The following is a 24,103-nucleotide window of genomic DNA, read 5'->3' as shown; positions in this document are numbered from 1 at the left end:
GCTATGTGGGAACTCCAGAACACTTCATGTGTCCTGGATAACCATTTGTAGGAAATGTCATCAGCTGTGGCAGCTTGAGCTCCTGTTTGGGAACTTGAGCAGTAGCTGGCATCACTGCAGTGCATCCACGCTAGTTACGTGGCTAGCACATTTATAGATATGGTCACCCCGCAGCTTAACAGTATGCAGGGAGAGAAGGAATGGGTGATAACCAGGCAGTCAAATAAGAATAGGAAGTAATGCAGGAGTCCTCTGGGCACACCTCTCTCCTACCACTATTCAATTCTGAGTACTGAGAGTGATGGTTCATCGGGGTAGTGCAGCCGGAGCCAAGTCCATAGCACCACAAGTGGCTCAGCTGTACAGGGAGGCACAAAGAAGATTGGGAAAGCCATAGTGATAGGTGATTAGATGGTTAGGGGAATAGTTAGAAGTTCCTGTGGTCGCAGATGCGAATCCAGGATAATGCTGCCAGGTTCAAGGATGTCACTGAGCAACTGCAGAGCACCCGGGTGGTGGGCTGGTGGGGAGGGTAAACAGCCAGCAGATGTGGTCCACACTGGTACAAACGACATAGGCAGAAAGAGGAATGATGTGGTCCTACAGTCAGAATTTAGGAAGCTAGGTAGGGAATTAGCAAGCAGGACCTCAAAAGTAGTAATCTCTAGATTACTCCCAGTACCATGGACAAATGAGTATAGAAATAGTAGGATAAAGCAGTTGAATGTGCGGTTGGAAAGACAGTGCAGGAGTGAGGGCTTTAGATTTTTGGGACGTCAGGACTGGCTCAGGAGGAGATGGGATCTGTACAGGCTGGACGGGCTGCACCTAAATAGAGCTGGGACTGATTTCCTTGCTGGGTGTTTTGCTGGTACCATTAGGGAGGGAATAAACTAACTTGGCAGGAGTGTGAGAACCAGAATACTGGGAGAGACAGATAGTGCTAGAATAAGGAATAGTGAATAGGTGGGGTCAAAGTAAAGGAGAAAGTAATAGAGTCTCAGTCAGGATTACTGCGCATGTATGACAATGCACGGCATGTGGTAAATAAGATTGGGGAGTTACAGGTGCAGATTGCCATGTGGAAACATGATGTTGTGGCGATAACGGAGACCTGGCTCAAGGAAGGGCACAACTGAGTGTTAAATATTCCTGGAGAAGAGGTGTTCAAGGAAGATAGAAAAGGAAGAAAAGGAGGAGGGGCAGTGGTACTGAACAAGGAGAGCATTTTAGTGCTGGAGAGAGAGGATGTCCCAGAGAGGTGAAGGATAGAATCTATTTGGCTAAAGCTAAAGTGCAGTTACATTGCTTGGTGTAATCTATAGGCCAGAAGGATTTGGAGGAACAGACTTGCAAGGAAATTACAGAGAGATGCAAAGTTAATAAGGTACTTGTAATGGAGCACTTTAATTATCCAAATATAGACTGGGATAGTGCTAGTGTAAAGGGCAGAGAAGGGCAAGAGTTCCTCAAGTGTGTTCAGGAGAATATTCTACATCAGTATATTTCCAGTTCAACAAGAAAGGAGGCACTGCTAGGCCTGGTTCTTGGAAATGAGGTAGGCCAAGTGAATCAAGTGTCGTTAGGAGAACATTTAGGAGACAGCAATTATTGTATAAGGTTTAGGCTGACTATGGAAAAGGATAAAGAACACTCCAGAGTAAGAATAATTAACTAAGGGAAAGACAACTTCAATGAGGTAAGAATGAACCTGGGCCCAATAAATTGGAGTCAAAGTTTGGCAGGATAAATGGTAGCTGAAGAAGAGATGGTTCATGCACAGTCAAGATATATTCCCTTGAAAGGGATACGTAGGGCAAACAAATCCTGGATGCTGAAAGAGATAGAAATTAAGGTAAAGAAGAAAAGTGTGCTTAAGACAGATGTAAGGTAGGAAATATCGTTGAGAGCCAGGCTGAATTTTATAGATTCAGGAATGGTTTCTGCAGATGGTTCTGCAAATGTCACCCCACAATTTAAGAAGGGAGGAACAGAGAAAACAGGGAACTGCAGACCTGTTAGCCTTACATCAATAGTAGGGAAAATGCTAGAATCTATCGTAAAGGGTGTGATAAATGGACACTTGAATAATAATGATCTGATTGGGCATAGTCAACATGGATTTATGAATGGGAAATCATGTCTGACAAACCTGCTGGAGTTTTTTGAGGGTGTGCCTAACAGAATTGATAAATGGAGTCAGTGGACGTAGTATACTTGGATTTTCAGAAAGCTTTTGATAAAGTCCTCTACAAGAGGTTGATTAGCAAAATAAAAGCACATGGGGTATGAGGCAATATACTAGCATGGATAAAGGATTGGCTAACAAGCAGAAAACAGAGAGTAGGAATAAACAGGTCATTCTTGTGTTGGCAGGCTGTGACTAGTGGGGCACCGCAAGGATCAGTACTCAGGCCCCAGCTGTTCACAATATATATCAACGATTTGGATGTTGGGACCAAATGTAATATTTCCAAGTTTTTGGATGACACAAAGCTAGGCAGGAATGTGTGTTGTGAGGAAGATGCAAAGCGGCTTCAAGAGGGTTTGGTCAGACTTAGTGAGTGGGCAAGAACATGGCAGATAGAATATAATGTGGAAAAATGTGAGGTTATCGACTTTGGTAGGAGCAACAGATGTGCAGAGTACTTCTTAAATGGTAAGAGGTTAGAAAGTGTAGATGTACAAAGAGACCTTCGTGGCCTCATCAATAAGTCACTGAAAACTATGATGCAGGTGCAACAAGCAATCAGAAAAGCTAATGGTATGTTAGTCTTTATCACAAAAGGATTTGAGTACAGGAGTAACAAAGTCTTGATTCAATTGTATAGAACCTTGGCTAGGCCACTCCTGGAGTAGAGTGTGCAGTTTTGGTCCCCTTACCTCAGAAATGATATTATTGCCATAGAAGGAGTGCAACAAAGGTTCACCAGACTTGTTCCCGGGATAGCGAGACTGTCCTATGAAGAGAGATTGGGAAAACAAGGCCTGTATTCTCCAGAGTTTCGAAGAATCAGACGTGATCTTATTGAAATCTACAAAATACTTAAAGGGATAGACAGGGCAGATGCAGGTAAGATGTTTCCCCTGGTTGGGGAGTCTAGAACCAGGGGACATCATTTCAAAATAAGGGGGAAGCCACTTAGGACCAAGATGAGGAGAAATGTTTTTACTCAGAGGGTTGTGAATATTTGGAATTCTCAATCCCAGAGGGCTGTGGATGTTCAGTCATTGAGTATGTTTAAAGTAGAGATTGACAGATTAATTAACACTAATAGTGTGGGAAAAAGACACTGAAGTGGATGATCAGCCATGTGGAGCAAGATTGCCAGGCTGATATACCTACTCCTGCTCTGATAGTCCTGATGCAGGAAATTCTGGTGGGGGTTGAAAAGAAACAAATAAGAAAAGCAAAGAGGGAGTATGAAAAGAGACCGGCAGCCAACATAAAAGGAAATCTCAAAGTCTTCTATAAGCATATAAATAATAAAAGGGTGGTAAAAGGAGGAGTAGGGCTGATCAGGGACCAATTAGAGGATTTACGCATGGAGGCAGAGGACTAAGATATTAAATGAATACTTTTCATCTGTCTTCACCAAGGAAGAAGTTGTTACCCAGGTCATGGTGAAAGAGGAGGTAATTCAGACACAGGAAGGGCTTTAAATGATAAGGAGGAGGAATTGAATATGCTGTCTATACATGAATCACAAAAGGTGGGTATTCATTCACAGGATGTGGGCTTCACTGGCTGAGCCAGCATTTATTGCCCATCTCCAATTGCCCCTTGAGAAGTTAGTGGTGAGCTGCCTCCTTGAACCACTGTAGTCCATGTGGTGTAGGTACATCCACAGTGCTGTTAGGGAGGGAGTTCCAGAATTTTGACCCAATGGCAATGTAGGAACAGCGATATATTTCCAAATCAGGATGGTGAGTGACTTGGAGGGGTATTTGCAGGTGGTGGTGTTCTCACCTCCCTGCTGCCTTGGTCCTTCTAGATGGTAGTGGTTGCGGGTTTGGAAGCTGCTGCCTAAGCAGCCTTGGTGAATTCTTGCAGTGCATCTTGTAGATGGTACACACTGCTGCTACTGTGCATCAGTGGTGGAGGGAGTGAATGTTTGCGGATGTGGTGCCAATCAAGTGGGCTGCTTTGTCCTGGACAGTGTCCAGCTTCTTGAGTGTTGTGGGAGCTGCACTCATCCAGGCAAGTGGACAGTATCCCATCACACTCCTGACTTGTGCCTTGTAGATGGTGGACAGGCTTTGGGGAGTCAGGAGCTGATTTTGCTGTGTCCCCGCCTTCCTAAAAATTTAAATGGACCGGGATGACGGTGGTGATTCTGCCCGCATCATCCCGCGTCATTTTACGTGTCGGCGAGTGGGCCCCGCCCCCTGCTCGCCAACGGCAAAATTCTGCCCATGGAGTTAACAGGTCGGAATAGACCAATCTGCCCCTAAAGCTTGCCCACGCTCATGGTGGCTAGACCATCATGGCTGAATAATTCTTTCCTCCTTCCACCACTACAACCAACTCACCTCCCCTGTCACCCCCACCAAATCTCCACAGTCACATAATGTCCTACAAGAAGTGAAAAACATAGAATCAACCTAATGCCAATAAGGGAAAAAGATTGTCTCGAATATTCTTCTCGAATCCCCGAAGGTGATCGCAACCAGCTCAGGAGATCAAATGGACCGAATGTTATCTGTCAAAACACTCACCTTCCACATGATCCTCTGGCCCAGGCAAGAATTGGTTTAGCTCCCTCTTAAAGGCACACAGAGACTCAACACCCACCACACCGACCAGCACCATATTCCGGAGGCTCACCCAGTCTCCAAGAGAAGACGAGCCTCCCAGTGTCCAGTCTAATCCTACTCTTATGCAGTGCGCCCCAATCTGCTAAATTGGAACCATCAATCCAGACCTGTTGCCCTCCGGCAGGTCACCTCTACACTGTTCTAAAGTTAACGCCTCAAGGTCCTTGCACCTACTTGAAAGCAGCTGAGGTTCTTTAAACCAGGGATCATGTTTGTAGGAGCTTTTCCTTGACTACTATATCACACACTGAATGGAGGGAACTAAAACTGGGCACAGAACTCCACGTTCAGTCTGACCAGCAACCTCTACTGTGTCAATGTGGTCAAAGTGTCAATACTCTGTTCGTTTTCAGCACATTGAATCATCAACGATATGTACACAATAACAGCAAGGGGTGAATTTTACACCGCCCCTCACACCCTCACCGTAGGTGTATTCAAACGTGGGAGATGTAGAATAGAGCAAGTAGCCAGCCCACTGCTCTCCCATCCACCTCCAATCTGTGCCCCCTAATACGGGAGGCTGGTAAGGCATCAAGCACTCCGCCGCCCTTTGGCCTACAGAGGCTCTTAAGTGGACAATTAATTGCCACTTAAGGGCCTCCGTCCACCTCTGCCACAATTTTTCGTCTAGCTGGGGTACACGGGGATCAGTGAACAGCCTGAAAACTTCCACTGCACAGGCAGCTGGCGGGCAGAACTGGGGGAGGTACCATCTTTGGGGATCTGCTGTGTCCATCAGGGGCACCCTCACCAAAGATAATATGCATCCCTTTATTCCCATGTGCCCCTGTCCTGGCCTCTAAACCACCCCCCCCCCCACCCCACTAGCGCTGGGGTCTGCCATGTGCACCCGTTCAAAATCCCCAGACTTACCTGAGCTCCAGGATCCATGGCACTTCATCTTCAGGGACTTGCAATTCCAGCAGTGGCCACGACTGGGGAGCCAGCCAAGAAACGTAATGAGGCTTGGCTGAGAGCCCAGAAATCCATTAACTTGTTGAAACGCCTGAGCCTCAGGGCAAACATGGCTTGAATGACAACTCTGGCTCTCAGATCTATGCTGTCAATTTCACAATGTTTGTTTACACAAGAAAAGGTTTCAAGTGCTTGCAGTTTCAGCTATTGTTACTATAAAGTCTAGATGATTGACACTTTTATTGAGCTGTAGTAAAACAGGTTTTTTTAGAAAATGGAAAGTTATTGATGAGTGACTGTTTATAAAGCTTTTTTTTTTACACATTCTGCTGTCACTACAGGGTTCATTGCTTTTATACAGTGTATAATGGGTGAATGGGCATGGAAGTGCCATAGCTTGACATTGAGGGCACAAGGAGTCCTGGGAGTTGCTTGGGGGTCTACGTTGGCATGGGGGGCCATGAGGGGCCAAAGGATGGGTGGGGGCATACCTTGGCATGGGGGCATGAAGGGCCTTAGGGGGTGGATGGGAGGTGTACCTTGGCACGGGAGGCATGAGGGGGACCTTTCATGTAGACTACAGTTCACGACATCTCTGAAGGGCTGCGAACCCTTTAAAAACCTGGCCCATGAAAATTGCAGAGAGGTAGGACGTGCCTATCCCCGCGATGGTGTTGGCCAGGATAGGAGTGCAGGGTGCAGGCCCATGACCTGAGCCAGCCCACATCATTAAAAGGCACTTCCAAAGATCGGAAAGCCCGAGGAGGTCGGGAACCCCACGATCACCACCTGCCCACCATTTTTGAAGTGTCATCCCAACTCGGCGAAAATCTAGCCGTTATATATCCGATTCTGAACACAGCACTGCATGGAAGGATGTGAAGACCTTGGCGAGAATGCAGCGGAGATTTGAGCTGAGCGATACCAGCGATGAGGAACTTCATGTTATTGGAGAGAAAAAAGAAACTTGGATTGTTTGCTTTCAAGCTGAGAAGGTTAAGGGGGAAATTTAATAAATTTTGAAGAATTTTAATAGAATAAATAAGGAGAATCTGTTTCTACTGGCAGGAAGTTCAGTAACCAGAGGACACAGATTTGAGGTAATTGGTAAAAGAACTAATGAGGAGATGAGGGAAAGGTTTGTTTTATGATCTTGATTTCACTGCCAGAAAGGGTGATCGAATCAGATTCAATAGTAATTTTCAAAAGGGAGTTGGATGAATGCTTGAAAAGAAAAGATTTACAGAGCCACGGGGAAAGAGCAGGGGGAGTGCAACTAATTCAACAGCTCTTTCAGAGAACCAGCACAGGCACAATGGGCAGAATGGCCTCCATCTGTCCTGCATCAATCTATCTCTTACCTTCTTTAGCCTTCCAACCCTCCAAAAGCTTAGACCTTTCTCCAACTTTTACCTTCTGTTCATCCTCTCTTCCTTTACCCCACCAGCAGCCCAACAGCAGCCGTATCTTCAGCAGTTTGGATCCTGAGTTTTAGAATGCTAAACATCTCTCTACCCCTGCACATCCTTTCTCGGTTCAGAGCTCCCCCAACCCAACCACCCACCCAACCCCAACCCCCCAGCTCTTCCCCAAGAAACCCACCTCTTTGACCAAGCTTTCGGCCGGTTCTTCTAGTATCTTCTTTGGCTTGCTGCTGATTTTTGTGTAATTCTGCTCCTGTGAAGCAGCTTGGAACATTTTCTACATTAAAAGAGCTATATAAATGTGAGTCGTTGTTGTTGCAAAATCGCTAAACACACTAAACTAGCAGAGAGATGAAGGATTCAGATTCACAAATCTTTGAAATGAGAGAACAAGTTAATGAAGCTGTTCAAAAATATAAGGTACAGATCGGTTTACAGATATTCTGCCTTAATAAAGTCTAACCCCAGCACCTCACACTGTTATTAACGGATGTATAGCAGATGGTGGCATTGTGGTATTACCATTGGGCTAGTATTCCAGAGACCCAGGGTAATTCTCTGGGGACCCAGGTTTGAATCCCACCATGGCTGATGGTGAAATTTTAATCCAATTAAAAAATAATCTGCAATTATAAGTCTGATGATGACCATATAAGTGTCGATTGTCACTAAAACCCATCTGGTTCACTAACGTCCTTTAGGGAAGGAAATCTGCCATCCTTACCTGGTCTGGCCTACATGTGACTCCAGACCCACAGTAATGTGGTTGGCTCTTAAATGCCCTCTGACCAAGGGCAATTAGGGATGGGCAATAAATGCTGGCCTAGCCAGTGACGCCCACATCTCATGAACAAATAATTTTTTTTAAAAATTGGGGCTTGGGTCTTCCTGTTGTGGGTATCTAAAGCTGCAGCTGAGATAAAAGCAAAATACTGCAGATGCTGGAAATCTGAAATAAAAACAAAAAGTGCTGGAAAAACTCAGCAGGTCTGGAGGTGTCTGTGGAGGGAGAAACAAGGTTAACGTTTCAGAGCTCTGAAGAAGTCACATGGACCGGAAACGTTAACACTGTTCCTCACTCCACAGATGCTTCCGGGCGTGCTGAGCTTTTTCAACATTTTTTGTTTTTTATTAAAGCAGTGGCTGTGTTGATGTAGCCAGTGAGAGTTACGCTGATGCCCAAAGTGGCTTTGATCCTCAGTTTGTGTAGTGTTCTCTGGACTTGAGGCAGCAGTGCAGTGGGGTGGGGAGGTGAGGGGGACACAGTTGGGCTCAATGCCACTGAGTTCGATAGGGGTAAATTATTCAGTTTTCCCATCCATCATCACTGTCCAACAGCCCCAGTGGGCACTGGATGAGAACAGTGTTGGGCTCATCTGAGATACCCCCCCGCTCTATGAATGAATATTCTGTCTACCCTCACAAAGGTGTTAGGCTTGGCTCACAGGTATCACTCCCACTTCTGGGTCAGATGATCATAGCTTCCAGCTACACCCCTGAGTCTAAAGCATATAATCTAGGCTGACACTCCAGTGCAGTACTGAGGGAATGCTGCATTACCAAAGTCTCCTGGGATGTTGAAATGAGATCTGTCTTCTATAGTGTGGCTATAAATGATCCCAGTAGCTGAAGAAGCGAAAGAGAGTTTTCCCCAATATCCCGGACAACATTTATTCCCTGGCCAATATAAAATAGTTCAAATGCTAGTTTGTCTCAATGCAGTTGTGGGAGCCTGCTGTGCACAAATTAGCTGCCATGTTTGTCTACATCACAACAGTAGCTACACTTCATTACCTGCAAAGCAATTTGTGCGGTCTGGAGTTGTGAAAAGGAAATATATAAACGCAAGTTCTTTTTTCTGTCATCTAGTCCTTAGTTGGGCAAGGTGTTGGGGGATTTGGCCGTGGTGGAACATTCTGGAATCAATGCCTTCGGGAGGTGAGGTGGAAAATTGGCAGAAGGAAAAGAATTAAAACGACTCCCGGTAATATTCAGTTTTCAAACAGAACACATTATGCACTTTTTTTTGCTCTCCCAATATAAAAACAAATCCTATCTTGCCCAGTGAGTTAAATCTTCACCTGTCCCTCGACATCTACAAAGCCTGTGACTCTCAAGGCTGCCCGTGGGTTATTTTCTTGCACGCCTTCTCACTGGTTGAAATGGAGCTTGCCTGCCACCCGTGACCTGAAATTACTGACCTTGCCATTTTGAAGGGATGAGCGCAGATATCTCATGTTGGTCTTCGATTCTTCCCTGGAGAGGTATCTTTCGTTTGCCTGCAGAAAACAGTATTAACATTGTACAGCTGTTCCCACAACCTGAAAACCATGGAACTCCTCACCTCCCTTAATGTTCCATTTTTCCTACAATCTACAGGCGATTAAAACCCAATAATGGTGCAGGCTGCAGCTTCCCTCCAGTTCTCTTCAACTTTTGTGCACTGTGGCACTTGACCTTTCACCTTGTTTTCCCACTAGTAGTCAGATGGACTGAATTTTTGCTTCTATAAGAGGCTTCTTTGTGTTGCTGTGGAATCAGTTGGTAGCACTCCTGCCTCTGAGTCAAAAGATTCTGAGTCCAGGGGCTGTGACCAGGGTGACACTGAGTCAGTGTCTTTTGGATGAGATGGTGAACCGAGGCCTAATCTGCCCTCTCAAGTGGAAGAGAGAGATTCTTGATAAGCAAGGAGGTGAAAGGCTATTGGGGGTAGGTGGGAATGTGGAGTTGAGATTACAATCAGATCAGCCATGATCTTATTGAATGGCAGAACAGGCTTGAGGGTTTGCATGGCCTACTCCTGCTCCTAACTGGTATGTTCATAGGTATGTACGTACAAGATCCCACAGTGCTGTTTTGAAGAAGAGCAGGAGAGTTCTTCCCAGAGTCCGGGTCAATATTTAACTCACTTCACTTCACTCACTCACTTTCCCAGAACCGTTTCATCCAATTCAGGGTCACGAGGAGTTGGAGCCTATCACGACAGACAATGGGCACTAGGCAGGGTACACCCAGGACAGGGTGCCAGTCCACTCACACGTACACACACAGGGGGACAAGTTACCATCGCCAATCGACCTAACCAGCATGTCTATTTAACTAACTGCACTAAAACACAGAATATCTGGTCATTAACCCACTGTCGTTTCTGGGACAAAAACAGAAACTGCTGGAAAAACTCTGCAGGTCTGACAGCATCTGTGGAGAGAGAAACAGAGTTGACTTTTCGAGTCCGTGCTTCCTCCATCCAGAGGCGTTTGTGGGACCTTGCTGTAGAAATACTGGCCCCTGCGTTTCCTATCCTGCAACAATGATCACACTTCAAAAATACTGTGTAGGCTGTGAAGCACTTTGGAATGTCCCAAGGTTGTGAAAGGCACTGTATAAATGCAAAGAGTTTACAGGAGAGGAGGAAAGGTCATGCGTCTGGCCTGTGCTGGTGTGTATGTTAAAAGCAATCATCCTCCCACCTTTCCTCATCCACCCCTATCAGCTTATTCTTCTATTCCTTTCTCCCTCATGTATTTATCCAGCTTCCCCTTAAATACATCCAAACTATTCTAACATTCTAATCATTCTCTGGTTAAAACAGGTTGAAGAATTTTCTCATCCAGTCTTCTCTTAATATTTAACTGTAAATCAACATCCTTCACTTTTCCTGTTTCAGTTGGCTTTCCCTCTCTGTTGTCTTGAAGGCAGTATTCATTAAGCGCTTGGTGTGGGGTGGAGGGGGGGGGGGGCGGGGGGGGGGGGATTTGGATTTAGGGTCCTAGTATGATACAGCCCAGAAGAAGACCATTTGGCCCATTGTACCTGTGGCCAACCCAAGTGGCTTTTCTTAAAATGTGAGACTGTGGGAGTCAGAAGAGAATCCAACCACGTCGAGTATCACAGGCAGAATGAGCTGGTCCTCACCAGATGCATGGACATCCCACCCCAGCTCACTGGCTGGCAAACAAGAATGGAGATGCCTGGCTGATTTTCCACTTCATATCGTTAGGGCACTGAGACTAAATTTGACACCCCTTCTGCCACTCCAGCTTGGCTCAGTAGGTCAGAAATGTGTGGGTGTACATATCAGGAGAGGATTGACAAGCTGGGTCTCTTCTCTCTTAAAAAGAAATGGCTCGGGGGTGATCTAATAGAGGTCTTTAAAATTATGAAAGGTTTTGATTGAGTGGATACAGAGGCAATGCTTCCTCTTGTGGGGAAGAGCATAACTAGAGGCCGTCAATATTAGATGGTCACTCATAAATTTGATATGGAATTCAGAAGAAATTTCTTCAGCCAAAGAGTGGTGAGAACGTGGAACTCACCACCACAGGGTGTGGTTGAAGAGAGTAGTGTAGACGCATTTAAGGGGAAGCTAGACAAGCATATGAGGGAGAAGGGAATAGATGGTTATGATGACAAAAGGTGGGAGGAGGCTTGAATGGAGCATAAACACCAGCATGGACTCTTAGGCTGCATGGCCTGTTTCTGTGCCATGTATTCTCTGTAATGTTACATAATCAAGTCTGTAACCTTCCTTCTCCATATAGCTCAGTAACACAAAGGCCCAAATATTCATTATCAAGTCCGGAAAATTCCCAATTTTGCAAACAGTGCTAACAGGAGTGAGACCCACTGACCCCAGAAAGAATTTGGAGGTAGACAGGTGCCAATGGGGACTGGTTTGGTGCTGCCTTGGTGGTCTGGAATATCACCTCATTTATAATAAAATAAAACCAAAATCAGCCCTCACCCCTCACACCCCCTTCGCCCCCCACATAACCTCAACCCCACAGAGTTTCCCCATGCCCAATCCATGCCACCCTATGCCCCCCCCCAACTACACCACATAGCCCCTCATACCTCCATGTCAATTCATAGCATCCCATTCATCCCCATGGCTCCTCATACCCTCCAGGTCAACTCACCTAGTATCTACCATGGGCAGGTATCAGGAGCAATGGTGAGATGGAATAAAATAAAGTTCTAAGTGTCTATTGCAGAGTTCACTATATTAAAATAAACACTCGGTGATAACATTTAAATCCCTTCAAGCACTTAATCCCTTATAAAACAAACATATCTTTCAAGTACTCAATCCCTTGTGAACACAAGCATTTGTATTCATAGACCCACATCAAATACAGCTAACCTCTTTATAACCATTTGGAGCTATTAAAACAAACTTGGAACTTACAGCGCCCCCCCCCCCCCCAACTATGATAATGATAGGTTGTAGAAATAGTCAGGTAGCACTATTCCTATAATGATAATCTTCAGGGTTATGTCAACAAACAGTGAAATAGCAAGAAATGATTTTTTAAATTGCAGGCTAGGGATTTTTTTCAAAAAATTAAAGGGCCTGAGGATTTAAATGCCTAAAGCCCACAAATCGTGTTTTGCAAATCCCAGTAATGAAAGTTGCTTCTGTTTGAAGGCAGCTGCACTGTTACACGTGTGGCTACCTCCGTGAACCACAGATGTGCAAAGTACCACCCACTCCGATTTCCCTTACCACCATCAAAAACGGTGGGTTTTGGGTTCAGGGACGGGACTTCAGGAATTGGGGCTCCAGCACCATATTTGCTAAGGCACAGAGCTCTTCTGCCTTTGGCAGAATTCAGGCCATAGGGTTGCCAACTCTGGTCGGATGTATTCTTGGAGGTTTCATCACATGGTGATCACTCTGCCTTGTTAGACAGCCTCTTCTTCCCTTCTCCAATACTTTCATGAATATGAAAGCGTCCATACACATTATTTTTCAAACACTCCTATGATTTTCCAGCAGGGTGAGAGCTGACAGCCCTAACACAACACTAGCTGAGTTCTACGACACTGTTTTACAGCACTGGGCTGAGTTCTAACAGTTTTACAACACCGGCACCTTCAATGTTCACACATAAATTCAGAAGTAAACAAACCTTGTTTGTTTCTGAAGCAGCTCGAGGACATTTAGTAAAAAACTTCAATTCATCTTTTTGTGAGTGATACTTTGTATCCATCTAAAAACAAAAGTGGGGAGGGGGTGGTCAAAAAAAAGTGGGGGAGGGGGTGGTTAAACAAAAGTGGGGGAGGGGGTGGTTAAACAAAGTGGGGGAGGGGGTGGTTCAACAAAGCTGTGAGCTGTACAGAAATTATCGACTGTACTCAATGAACTGAGTGATGGCAGCACTGAAGAACATAAAGAAATACTCATCCACAAAGCAGAACTTCTCCAGAATGAAGAAGAATCATATTCAACTCAAAACATTGATAGTCACTTGGTAGCACAGGGCTTGAATATTGCCAAAAAATAGAACATGCTGTTGAAGCTTTTTGTCTAATACTCATCAGGGCAGATGCAAGAATGTCAAATTTCAAAGGGATCAACAATTTATACTGCATGAGAAAAGGGTACAAGTCAAATCTGACTGCTTGAGGCATTGCCATGAAGAACTGTTGGCCCCTATGTTTTTGATTAAATCAAAAAAGGCGCAATGCCTAGGCATGCTCATTTTGCCTGCAGCACCAATCTTTTCTCTTGCACTATACATCGTTACTCTCTCTGAAATTTGGCATTCTTGCATCTATCCTGATGAGTGCTAGACGAAAAACTTTGACAGCATGTGTCTTTCTTCAGCAATACTCATGAGTCAGACGTGAGATTGCAACCCACTGAGATACAGCTGAATACAGTATCATAAAAAAATGATGAATTTCCAGTAAATACATTTTTAGACCATTGCGCTACACTAAATGTCTCAGAATTCAATCCCTGGTCAGTGTCCAGCCAGGGTGGCTACAAGGACACTATAATTGGCCTTCTTGGTTACAGAGCCCAACGATTAGCTTAACCAAGGTTTTCATTCAATCATTAGAAATAACATGAACTAAATTAAAGAGGATCTGAAATAAAAATAGAATGTGCTGGAAAATCTCATCCGGTCTGGCAGCATCTGTAGAAAGAGAAACAGAGTTAACAGTTCAAGGGTCAAGCATCAAGTGGCTTCTAACCCCTGATGGAGCAGCCTGTCAACGCTTAATGTCACAGGTCACACTTGACAAATGGCCAATGGACAGGAGTTTTTCCTGCTGAGTTTTTCCAGGTAATTCTGTTTTTGTTTTGGATTTTCAGCATCCGCAGTTTTTTGTTTTTATCTGTGTTTAATTGACTGCCACTGCTCTTCAAGAAATGTCTACCTTGAAGAAGTTCTGTTCCTCACTGCGACAAGATTTCCGTATCTCTCTTTTGCCTTGTTCACCTTCATTGCTTTCCATTTCCCTCCTGGTGTTTGACAAGGTGTTTACTAAAACCCGCTTTCACAGCCATATCTCCTTTCTCAGTGACTGTCTCTGTCTCCGACTTAACCCACGTGGATTTCAACTGAAATTCCACTCCTCATGTTTCGAACCCACCCAGGATTACAGATATCTCCGGGACATAAAATGTTTCTCGGACTGCTGTTCCCGTCATATTCTGAGATCCACACTCAGTGCCATGCGCCGCCAAATGAACACACTCGACCTCTCCCTCCAGGAGCACCGCCATACCCTTTTTCAAAGCTGCACGTGCCCCCAGCTTCATTTTATTCTTCGTCTCATCCGACGCCTCAACAAGAAACTTTTTCTCTTTCTCTCAAGCGCTAAGGAACGCAAGCTCCAACAACTCATCGACACCAATACCCATCTAGGACCCTCCATCCCTGCCTGTCCCTCCGTCCCCACCCCATCTTCCAATCCCAGCCCCAGCCGTGTATTCACTATACCCCCTGACCTTCCCCTCTCCGATGTTGAACGTTCAGTGCTCAGCAAAGGACTTAGTTTCATACCCTTACGCCCTCACCTCAATGAATTTCGGGCTCGGCATGATGCTGAACTCTTCTTCCGCCGTCTTTGTCTCCGTGCTCACTTCTTTGGGCAGGAGTCCTCTCCCCGTTCAACAGATCCTTTTACCCACCTCCAATATTCTCCCTCCACCTGAACTCCTCCCTCTGGATTCTTACCTTCTCTTGATCTTTTCATTGAGAACTGTCGGCGCGACATTAGTTGTCTCAGTTTCTCTGCTCCTCTCACCCATTCTAATCTCTCTCTCTCTGAACTTACTGCACTCCATTCTCTCAGGTCCAACCCCAACATTGTCATCAAACCCGTTGACAAGGGTGGTGCTGTTGTTGTCTGGCGCACTGACCTTTACCTCGCGGAGGCTGAGTGTCAACTCGCAGACACTTCCTCCTACCTCTCCCTGGACCATGACCCCACCACTGAACATCAAGCCATTGTTTCCAGGACTGTCACTGACCTCATCTCCTCTGGGAATCTTCCTCCCACAGCTTCCAACCTGATAGTCGCCCAACCTCGGACGGCCCGCTTCTACCTCCTACCCAAAACCCAAAACCACCCCTCCCCACCTTAAACCAGCTTATATTTCACCCCTCTCCTTGGATTCACCTAGTTCTGTTGAAGGGTCATGAGGACTCGAAACATCAACTCTTTTCTTCTCCGCCGATGCTGCCAGACCTGCTGAGTTTTTCCAGGTAATATCAGAGAGCGGCAGGTAGACAGGCAAAATTCAGTTCTTTCAGGGAAATAGCACAGAAAGCTTGTGGGAAATAGCCAAATTTAAAGAAATATAGACAACAATTACCTTATCATATTGGTGAGGTATGTACCGATGTTTCTCTTTGGTTTCCAATGAGTTTGAAGAGATTTGTTTAGATTGGCCTCTGTCAGTCTGAAAGTAAAAGGCTTAACTTTAGCAGTTTAACCAAAGGCATTCCTATATATCTGCAACAAAGATGTTCTATTCCACCCATTAGTGATTTTGGTTCTTTCTCTCCCTTTCCAATTGCCCTAGTCATCTCCCCTCTTGGCCTCAGTGGTTACTTCTCTCTCCTTCCGTCTCTCGGAATATAGTCAGGCAGTCCGGCGCCTCCAACCGGAGGCCAAGAGGGATGGGGGGATTGGGGGGAGGGGGTGGTGCAACGGTTCCAAACACTGGGGCCCGGGGCTAAGGGATCCTAGCTTCAGTGTTTTAAATGGAGTTCTTATCATCCACGCTGAGCAGCCAGAGCTTCGGGCTGGATGGAGCTTCGGGCCGGACGGAGCTTCGGGCCGGAAGGAGCTTCGAGCCGGACGGAGCTTCGGGCCGGACGGAGCTTCGGGCCGGACGGAGCTTCGGGCCGGACGGAGCTACGGGCCGGACGGAGCTACGGGCCGGACGGAGCTTCGGGCCGGACGGAGCTTCGAACCGGACGGAGCTTCGGGCCGGACGGAGCTTCGAGCCGGACGGAGCTTCGAACCGGACGGAGCTTCGGGCCGGACGGAGCTTCGGGCCGGACGGAGCTTCGGGCCGGACGGAGCTACGGGCCGGACGGAGCTACGGGCCGGACGGAGCTTCGGGCCGGACGGAGCTTCGAACCGGACGGAGCTTCGGGCCGGACGGAGCTTCGAGCCGGACGGAGCTTCGAACCGGACGGAGCTTCGGGCCGGACGGAGCTTCAGGCCGGACGGAGCTTCGGGCCGGACGGAGCTTCGAACCGGACGGAGCTTCGAACCGGACGGAGCTTCGAGCCGGACGGAGCTTCGAACCGGACGGAGCTTCGGGCCGGACGGAGCTTCGGGCCGGACGGAGCTTCGGGCCTGACGGAGCTTCGGGCCTTTTTGAAGCTGGTCTGTCGGGTCCATTTCACTCGTTGCTGTGCTGCTGCTGGGGAGGTTGGGCAGTGGGGAGGGGCTGTGTCGGGTGGTGAAGGGGGGCGCTGTTGGAGAAGGAGGAGGGGGGTTGGTGGTGGCAGGGGAGGGGAATGGAGATGTTGGGGAGATGGGGGGAGAGGTGGGGAGGAGGTACTGTCACTGAACTGAGTAACCAAGAGTAAGGGTAATGCTCTGGGGACCCAGGTTCGAATCCCACCACGGCAGCTGGTAAAATTTGAGTTTGTTAAAAATCTGGGATGACGACTATGAAACGGTTGCCGATAGTTATAAAAACCCATATGGTTCATTAGTGCCCTTTAAGGAAGGAAATCTGCCATCCTACAGATGACTCTTAACTACCTTCTGCCAGCAGCCGAGCAAGCCGCTCATTTCAAGGGTAACTGGGAATGGGAAACAAATACTGTGACATTGTGAAAGAATAAAATAAAATCTCCGTAACCTCCCACAATCCTCGGAGATCTCTAGCCTCCAATGTGTCTCCGATTTTCACCACTCCACCGGCAGCCTGGGTCCTAAGCTCTGAAAATTCCATCTTTAATCCTTGCTGCTTCTCTCTCCTCCTTTAAGACGTCCTTAAAACATCCTTTGACTAAGACCTACCCTTATCACCTTACGTAGCTCAGTGTGTGCAATTTTGTCTGGTCTTATGTGCAGCGCCTTGGGATGTTTCATTACATTAGAAGTGCTATATAAATGCAAATTATTGTTGTCACATTGACAGCGTACACCAAAACCAGTCTTAAAATAGATCCCCCGCTCCACCTCACCAGTGTGTTAAGTTCATTCCCCAGGCTTTATTGAATTCCCTAAGGCATGGTGTAGGCACTTAATGTAGGACATCAATAGAATATACATCACTTACCCTCTCATACATGGTGGTTGACGGTGCATCTCGGTCTCTGCTTTGCAGCAAGTTGGTAAAAGACGGCTGAGAGATTTCTCGATTAGCCTGGAAGGGAACATTGTAAACCATGAATAAAAGGGAAACACTGCGGAAGCCAGAGGCTGGAAATAAAAACAGAAAGTGCTGGGAAAACTCAGCAGGTCTGGCATTCTCTGTGGAGAGAGAAACAGAGTTAGTGTTTTGAGTCCGATATGACTTCCTCAGAACTCTTAAGTTCCTAAGAAGAGTCTTGTCAGACTCGGATATGGCTTGTGACTCTTGAGTTCCAAAGTAGAGTCATATTGGACTCAAAGCATCGGCCGGAATTATTCATTTTTGAAACTAAGTGCCAAAGTGGGCAAGTTCCTCAGGAGTTTCCCGCTGATTGGAATGGCGGGAAATCACGCCCAATTCTGCCCTTGGAAACCCATGAGTTATGTACCGGCGAAAGACTTGGGGAGTTGAGAGCTGATTCGTCCGCCCCACTGTTACCTGACGGGGTCAAAGATCCAGGCGCAAAATTTAAATGCCAACCGAGCCCAACATGTCAGTGTCTCCAGCTCAGCTGTCTCCAGAAGACCCACAGATACGCCTAGCAACCAGATGAAGGCGGCTCCACCCCAGTTCAGCCCCGACACCCTCAAGGCCTGGCTCCGGGGAGTACGGCAGCAGAGGGATGTGCTTTATCCTAGGGACAGCTCTAGGAAGCACACCACCCTCACCTCTCCAGCCAGGGAGGTCGTGGTAGAGGAGGTCAGCGTGGCATCCACACCATCCAGTGCAGGAAAAGGCTGAATGATCTCACTTGCTCCTCCAGGGTAAGTCATCCTTCAACTCCCTCCAATACCAAACTCTCATCATGACATTGTGTACTCAAAGGGCTACTCTTTTCAGGGATCTCACGCAACCATTAGCGGGGAACACGTATCACCACTGACTGTCTCACAGAAGCTTTCACATCACTACCATCTCATCTATCAGGCTGCTCACACTCCATCCTCAGTCCCTTCTGGAGAGAGCTCACCACCCACAGGGGGCATAACTGTTTCCCCAAACTCTGCTCCATCCCTTCTCCTCACATTCCTTTCATTTGTCTTCTTCCAAGGCAAGCTGGCCATAACAGATGGGAAAGATCCCAGATCCGGGAGGAGTGGGGGGGGGGGATAGGGATGGCTGACATCGTACCCCGCACCAAGTTCAAAGAGGATGCTGCTGAGCTGGCTGGGAAGGACAAGGATCGCTCCTCTAGGGAAGAGGAGATCAGCTTGTCCCATCATCCTCGTGGAGATGACACCACCATGACTTCTTCACATCCTGACATTCACACTGAGTTACATGCAATCTGCCTGCTCACGAACTAAAACTCCCCTTCTCTCTCCCTTATAGGCACCAGCAGATGTAGGCAGAGGAGGAGGGACAACATAAGCCCCAGTCCCCAGACCACCTCGGATGAAGAAGCTGAGGAAGCCACTGAGGAAGAACCATCACTGCGCTCACCCGCACCTTCCACCGGCGCAGAGGCACTCCCTCGGCGGGTCATAGCTCTAGATTAAGCTCAGGCTCGCCTATTAGAGAACACCTCACTGACACATCTCCACAGCAGCCGGAGGCGGGGACAGCCATCTCTGGCACTCGGAGGGTTGCTGGAGACCAGCCACCCGCTGAGTCTCAGTCAGGTAATGAGCCTCTTCGAGCAGCCACCACCACAATGCTGGAGATGCAACGACAGGTGGCGACAGAACAACAGGCAGAGGTGCGGCAGTCATTCAGTAGACAAAAGCAAAGGATGGAGGAGTCTGTCCGCGTTCTGTCTTATGTCATGGCTCCAACATGCCAGCACCTAGAGGTCACCATGGGATAATTGGCAACCACCATGGACACCTTGGTGCAGCAGGTTTTGTCAGATTTGCACTCGGCCCTGGACTCCATGGCCACACACACTAGTGTGTACCATCAGTTTCTAGGTGAGAGGGGGACGAGGCACCTTGACATCCCTCCAGGTGTCCTTTCCCCACAAGAAGTCAGGAAGGGGCCCTCAGGCACTTACAGGGAGAATGAGCATCAGCCGGACACCCGGGGGTCTCTACTCAGGACACTCCAAGGGTGTCCAGCCACTCTGAATCCCGTCTGCCTGTGACACTCAACCACTCCAGCTGCTCAGGCCAAGGAGGGTGCATCTGCCCCTGAGGAGGAGGCCCATATCAGACCAGGGTCCTCCAGGCCTCAGACATCATCACAGGCATCAGGACATAGCAGTCAGCAGTCTGCCTTCACCTCTGCTGTGGATGTCGGGGCTACACCCAGGCATGGTGGTAGGATTGGGAAAATTAAGAAATATTGAAATCACTTTTGAGTTAGGGGTGTGCAACCACTGTAAAAATACTGCACTTCTGTAAATGCATTTGATGTTTATGTGAATGGCTTGGTCAAGTGAAGGCATCGTGACCATGTACATATGAATCCTCTTATTTCGAGGTCCAGCCATACTCCCCCTCAGTGATAGTCTCCCTTTGTGAGATTCACATTCATGTGATGTTAAACAAAAACAGCATTACCTGGAAAAACTCAGCAGGTCTGGCAGCATTGGCGGAGAAGAAAAGAGTTGACGTTTCGAGTCCTCATAACCCTTCGACAGAACTTGAATTCGACAAGTTCTGTCGAAGGGTCATGAGGACTCGAAACGTCAACTCTTTTCTTCTCTGCCGATGCTGCCAGACCTGCTGAGTTTTTCCAGGTAATTCTGTTTTTGTTTTGGATTTCCAGCATCCGCAGTTTTTTTGTTTATATATTCATGTGATGTTAACCTCACTGAAGAGAGTTTCTGCACCCTTGTGTAATGTCTTGGAGATGTGTTAAAATTTTTATGGGAACTATGTGATTAATGCATTTGTAATCCTTCTTCCTCTTGACACATCACTGTGAGGGCAGCTCAGCAGCTTGCGGGATTAGCGGCAGTTGTGTCTCCTCAGTGGTAATGCCAAAGGACAAGACCTGGAAGGGAGGATGAGATCCCCAAGCATGTCCTCACCTCACTGACTGCTGGACTTTCTCATTAATGTGGCAACAACTGCATCAACTAAGTTGCCACAGTGTTCACACTATTGTGTCAACTTTCACTTCCCAAAGTGAGTGTTTACAGGGCGCTCCCTTTACCTTCTTAGAGATCATGGCCTAGTCAATCATGAAGCTGGAAGGTGCAAGTCTGAATGCTGAAATTGCTCTCGATGTGACTGGTTGGACATCCCTTTCAATACAATGGAATAGCATTAGGGGCCAGGGGAAATGTGCCCATCTACTGTTGCCTTCACTTTACTCCTCCAGGAATCTGGTAGCAAAGTGGCATGGGCATGTCTTCCACATCGAGCTTCCTCAATGGCATCATCCCGTGGAAGCTGACCCTCATCACCCTCTTCAAGTTCCTGGCCCTCTTGCTCTTCACCCTCCATGGAGCTCTCATCTTCCTCCATTTCTCCCTCCGGCAAGGAATTACCTCTTTGCAGCACCAGGTTGTGAAGGGCGCGACACACAACGATGATGCAGGATACCCTATCTGGAATGTACTGCAGAGCCCCACCAAACATCAGAAGCTCATCTTCAGAATGCTAATGGTCTGCTCGATCAGGGACCACGTGGAGCTGTGAGCTGCATTGTACCTCTCCTCTGAAGTACTCTGAGGCTGAAGTACAGGTGTCTTGAGCCAGTATTTCACCCCTTATCCCCAAACAGCCATCCTATAGACACTCAGGAACTTCAGCACCTGGGAGTGACCCAAGATGTATGAGTCATGGCAACTCCCAGGGTATCTGGTACAAACATGCATTATGTGCTTCCGATGGTCGCACACCAGTCGCATGTTGATGGAATGAAAGCCTTTACGGTTGATGAATGTTAGGGGCTGCTGCCATGGAGCTCTTAAGGCCACATGGGTGCAGTCGATTACAGCCTGCACTCCTGGGAAGCCTGACATAGCTGCAAACCTGTTGAATCTCACAGCCTGGCTACCTTCATAGAGTGCAAACCTCACATAGTGATGTGCCTTGCTGTAAGAGGGCATCTGTGACTTCCTTGATGCATCTATGTGTTGCGGACTGTGAGATGCTGCAAAGGTCCCCTGTGAATTCCTGGAATGATCCACAAGCGAAGAAACTGAGCACAGCGGTGACCTTCAAGGCCACTGGCAGGGGACAGCCTCCGAGTCTACGGGCTGTTAGTCATTCCTGAAGAGTGTGACAGATGTGATCCACCAGAGCTCAGGACAGACACAGATATCCACGGCATTGTCTATCACTCATCTACAAATAGGACAGTCTTCTTCAGTGGACCCTGGACCTCAGGTGGAGCCTTTTACTGAAGCTGCACCCGGCATCGTCTGTCCCTTCATCTCCTCCTCATTCTATGAGAACCCTCTAAAAAGGAGGCATTGAGCCCTGGATTCATAACTGTTTTGCCCTTCTCTCTGAAATGAGAGACTGAATAGATTAATAAATAATAGGTAAAAATAGTGAAGCTCACAATCTTGATCCAATGGCAACTGTAATGGTCTATAGCGGCTTCTGCCCTACTAGCCTTGTCGCTGATACAGCCTTGTATCTGAGGTGCTAACAGACACATCGAGGTGACCAAGATGCCATCCCTGAGACTTAACATCTGAATCCCACAGAGGCTGGAGAAGTTTTGAATGGCATGTGCGATCTGACATAGCTCAGTGCTCCAATCTCAGATCTGCCATGTTAATTAACAATAAGTTGCTCGGGACTAATGACTTAATGCACTATGGCCCATTATGAATGCCAATTCTGGAAATCACATGAAAGTCTCTCATTTATGGAATGCCACATATGTAGCACCTGTGCCTGCTTAACGGTTACCTTCATTCCCAAATTCCACATTCCTGTGTGTTAATGTTGAAATGCAGTGACTGTGATGTTAGGACAGTGACTCCTCCATTTCCCTGTTACAGCACGGCAAAAGACATGGGTTCCAGTGCCGAGCTTCTTAAGGAGGTCTTCGTCCTTTCTCTCAGCTCTGGCTCCATTTTAATCTTGTAGCACCCACAAGTTAGAGGGCACGGCCAGAAAGGGCCCCTTAATCCAGGAGTGCGCTCTTCCCACACTGCCTTAGACCCCCCTCCTGTGCAGATTCGCTTCTTTCAATATGTGACTGCGCCATTAGTTAGAGAGTGCATGGTGGTGGTTCTGCGCTATTACTGAGGCCAACTTCAACGTTCCCCCTCTCACTGTCTGCTTCCCAGACATTTACCTGGAGCCTCATAATGTGAAGGTAGAACTACCTCCTGTTATTCTCCAGCCTCCCCAGTAATACTGGATCCCTGAATACTGTTGTTGACGTCAACATTCCTCCTCTGAGCCCATCACTGTTGACATGCCCATGCCCCATGTGGACCTCTTCCCTCCCCATCTAGAGGCTGTGTGCATGGTCAGTGACAGAGGAGACTCTGCCCCCACCCAAGAAAGCTGCACATGCCCCCCTCCCCTTTTAGCATGTTTTCCACAAATAGAGGCTGCAGATGCCTCCCATAACCATTACCATCCTAACTGCAGACCATTACAGAGCCAGAAAAGCCAATGGACACAGACTGTAAAACACCCTGCACACCAAGCTGTGCATCATCCCAACTGATCACACAGCCCTTGCCCCTCCTGGAGTAGGAGTACAATGCCTGTAGCATGGCCCACTGCACCTCAGGACTGTCTCTATTCTCTCACTCTTGACTGTGAGCCCAAGGACAGTCTGTACCCTCTCACTCCTGAATGTAAGCCTGTGGAGTATCTCTACTCACTCTCTCCAACCTGCTGGCCCCAGACCAAGGGCTTTGACTTTCAATGAGTTCTCCATTGCCCTCTTGACTAAACACTACAGTCTCCCTTCCCACCCCCACTCCCTTCATGAGTTTCAGTTCGACACTTGCCTCTTGTACCACACAAACACACCCTCCCCCTTTCCTATTCCAGAGTCTGTATGCATCCCCTCCCATTCATATACCCCCTTGTTGGGCTCCAGCTTCCCACCCTTCAGTCTCCCCTCTGACTGCCATCATTCCCCCTCCTCTCCACCTTCCTGCCCCTCTGCATTCCATCACTCCCCCCCACCCTGTCCCCACCCTTTGCAATACCTTCCTATGCCTTTGCCCCCCTGGTATGTGTCCCCTCCCCACAACCCCTTGCATGCCTTCCTGTCCCTTTGCCCTTGCCGCCATGTGTCCAATTTCCTTTCCCCCTCCCCCCACCCTGGTCAAAACGCTGGTCTCTGTCTGAATGTCCAGGCCAGCCTGAGTACCGCTGCACAGTGCTGTCTTTCAGGACTACGGAGGTACCCGCCAGGAGCAGACCAATCCTTCCACCCCCAGCGGTGTGGA

Source organism: Carcharodon carcharias, chromosome 31 (assembly GCF_017639515.1).
Source record: "Carcharodon carcharias isolate sCarCar2 chromosome 31, sCarCar2.pri, whole genome shotgun sequence".
Taxonomy (NCBI): Eukaryota; Metazoa; Chordata; class Chondrichthyes; order Lamniformes; family Lamnidae; genus Carcharodon; species Carcharodon carcharias.
The sequence above is the reverse complement of the archived record's forward strand: the minus strand, read 5'-3'. Positions refer to the sequence as shown.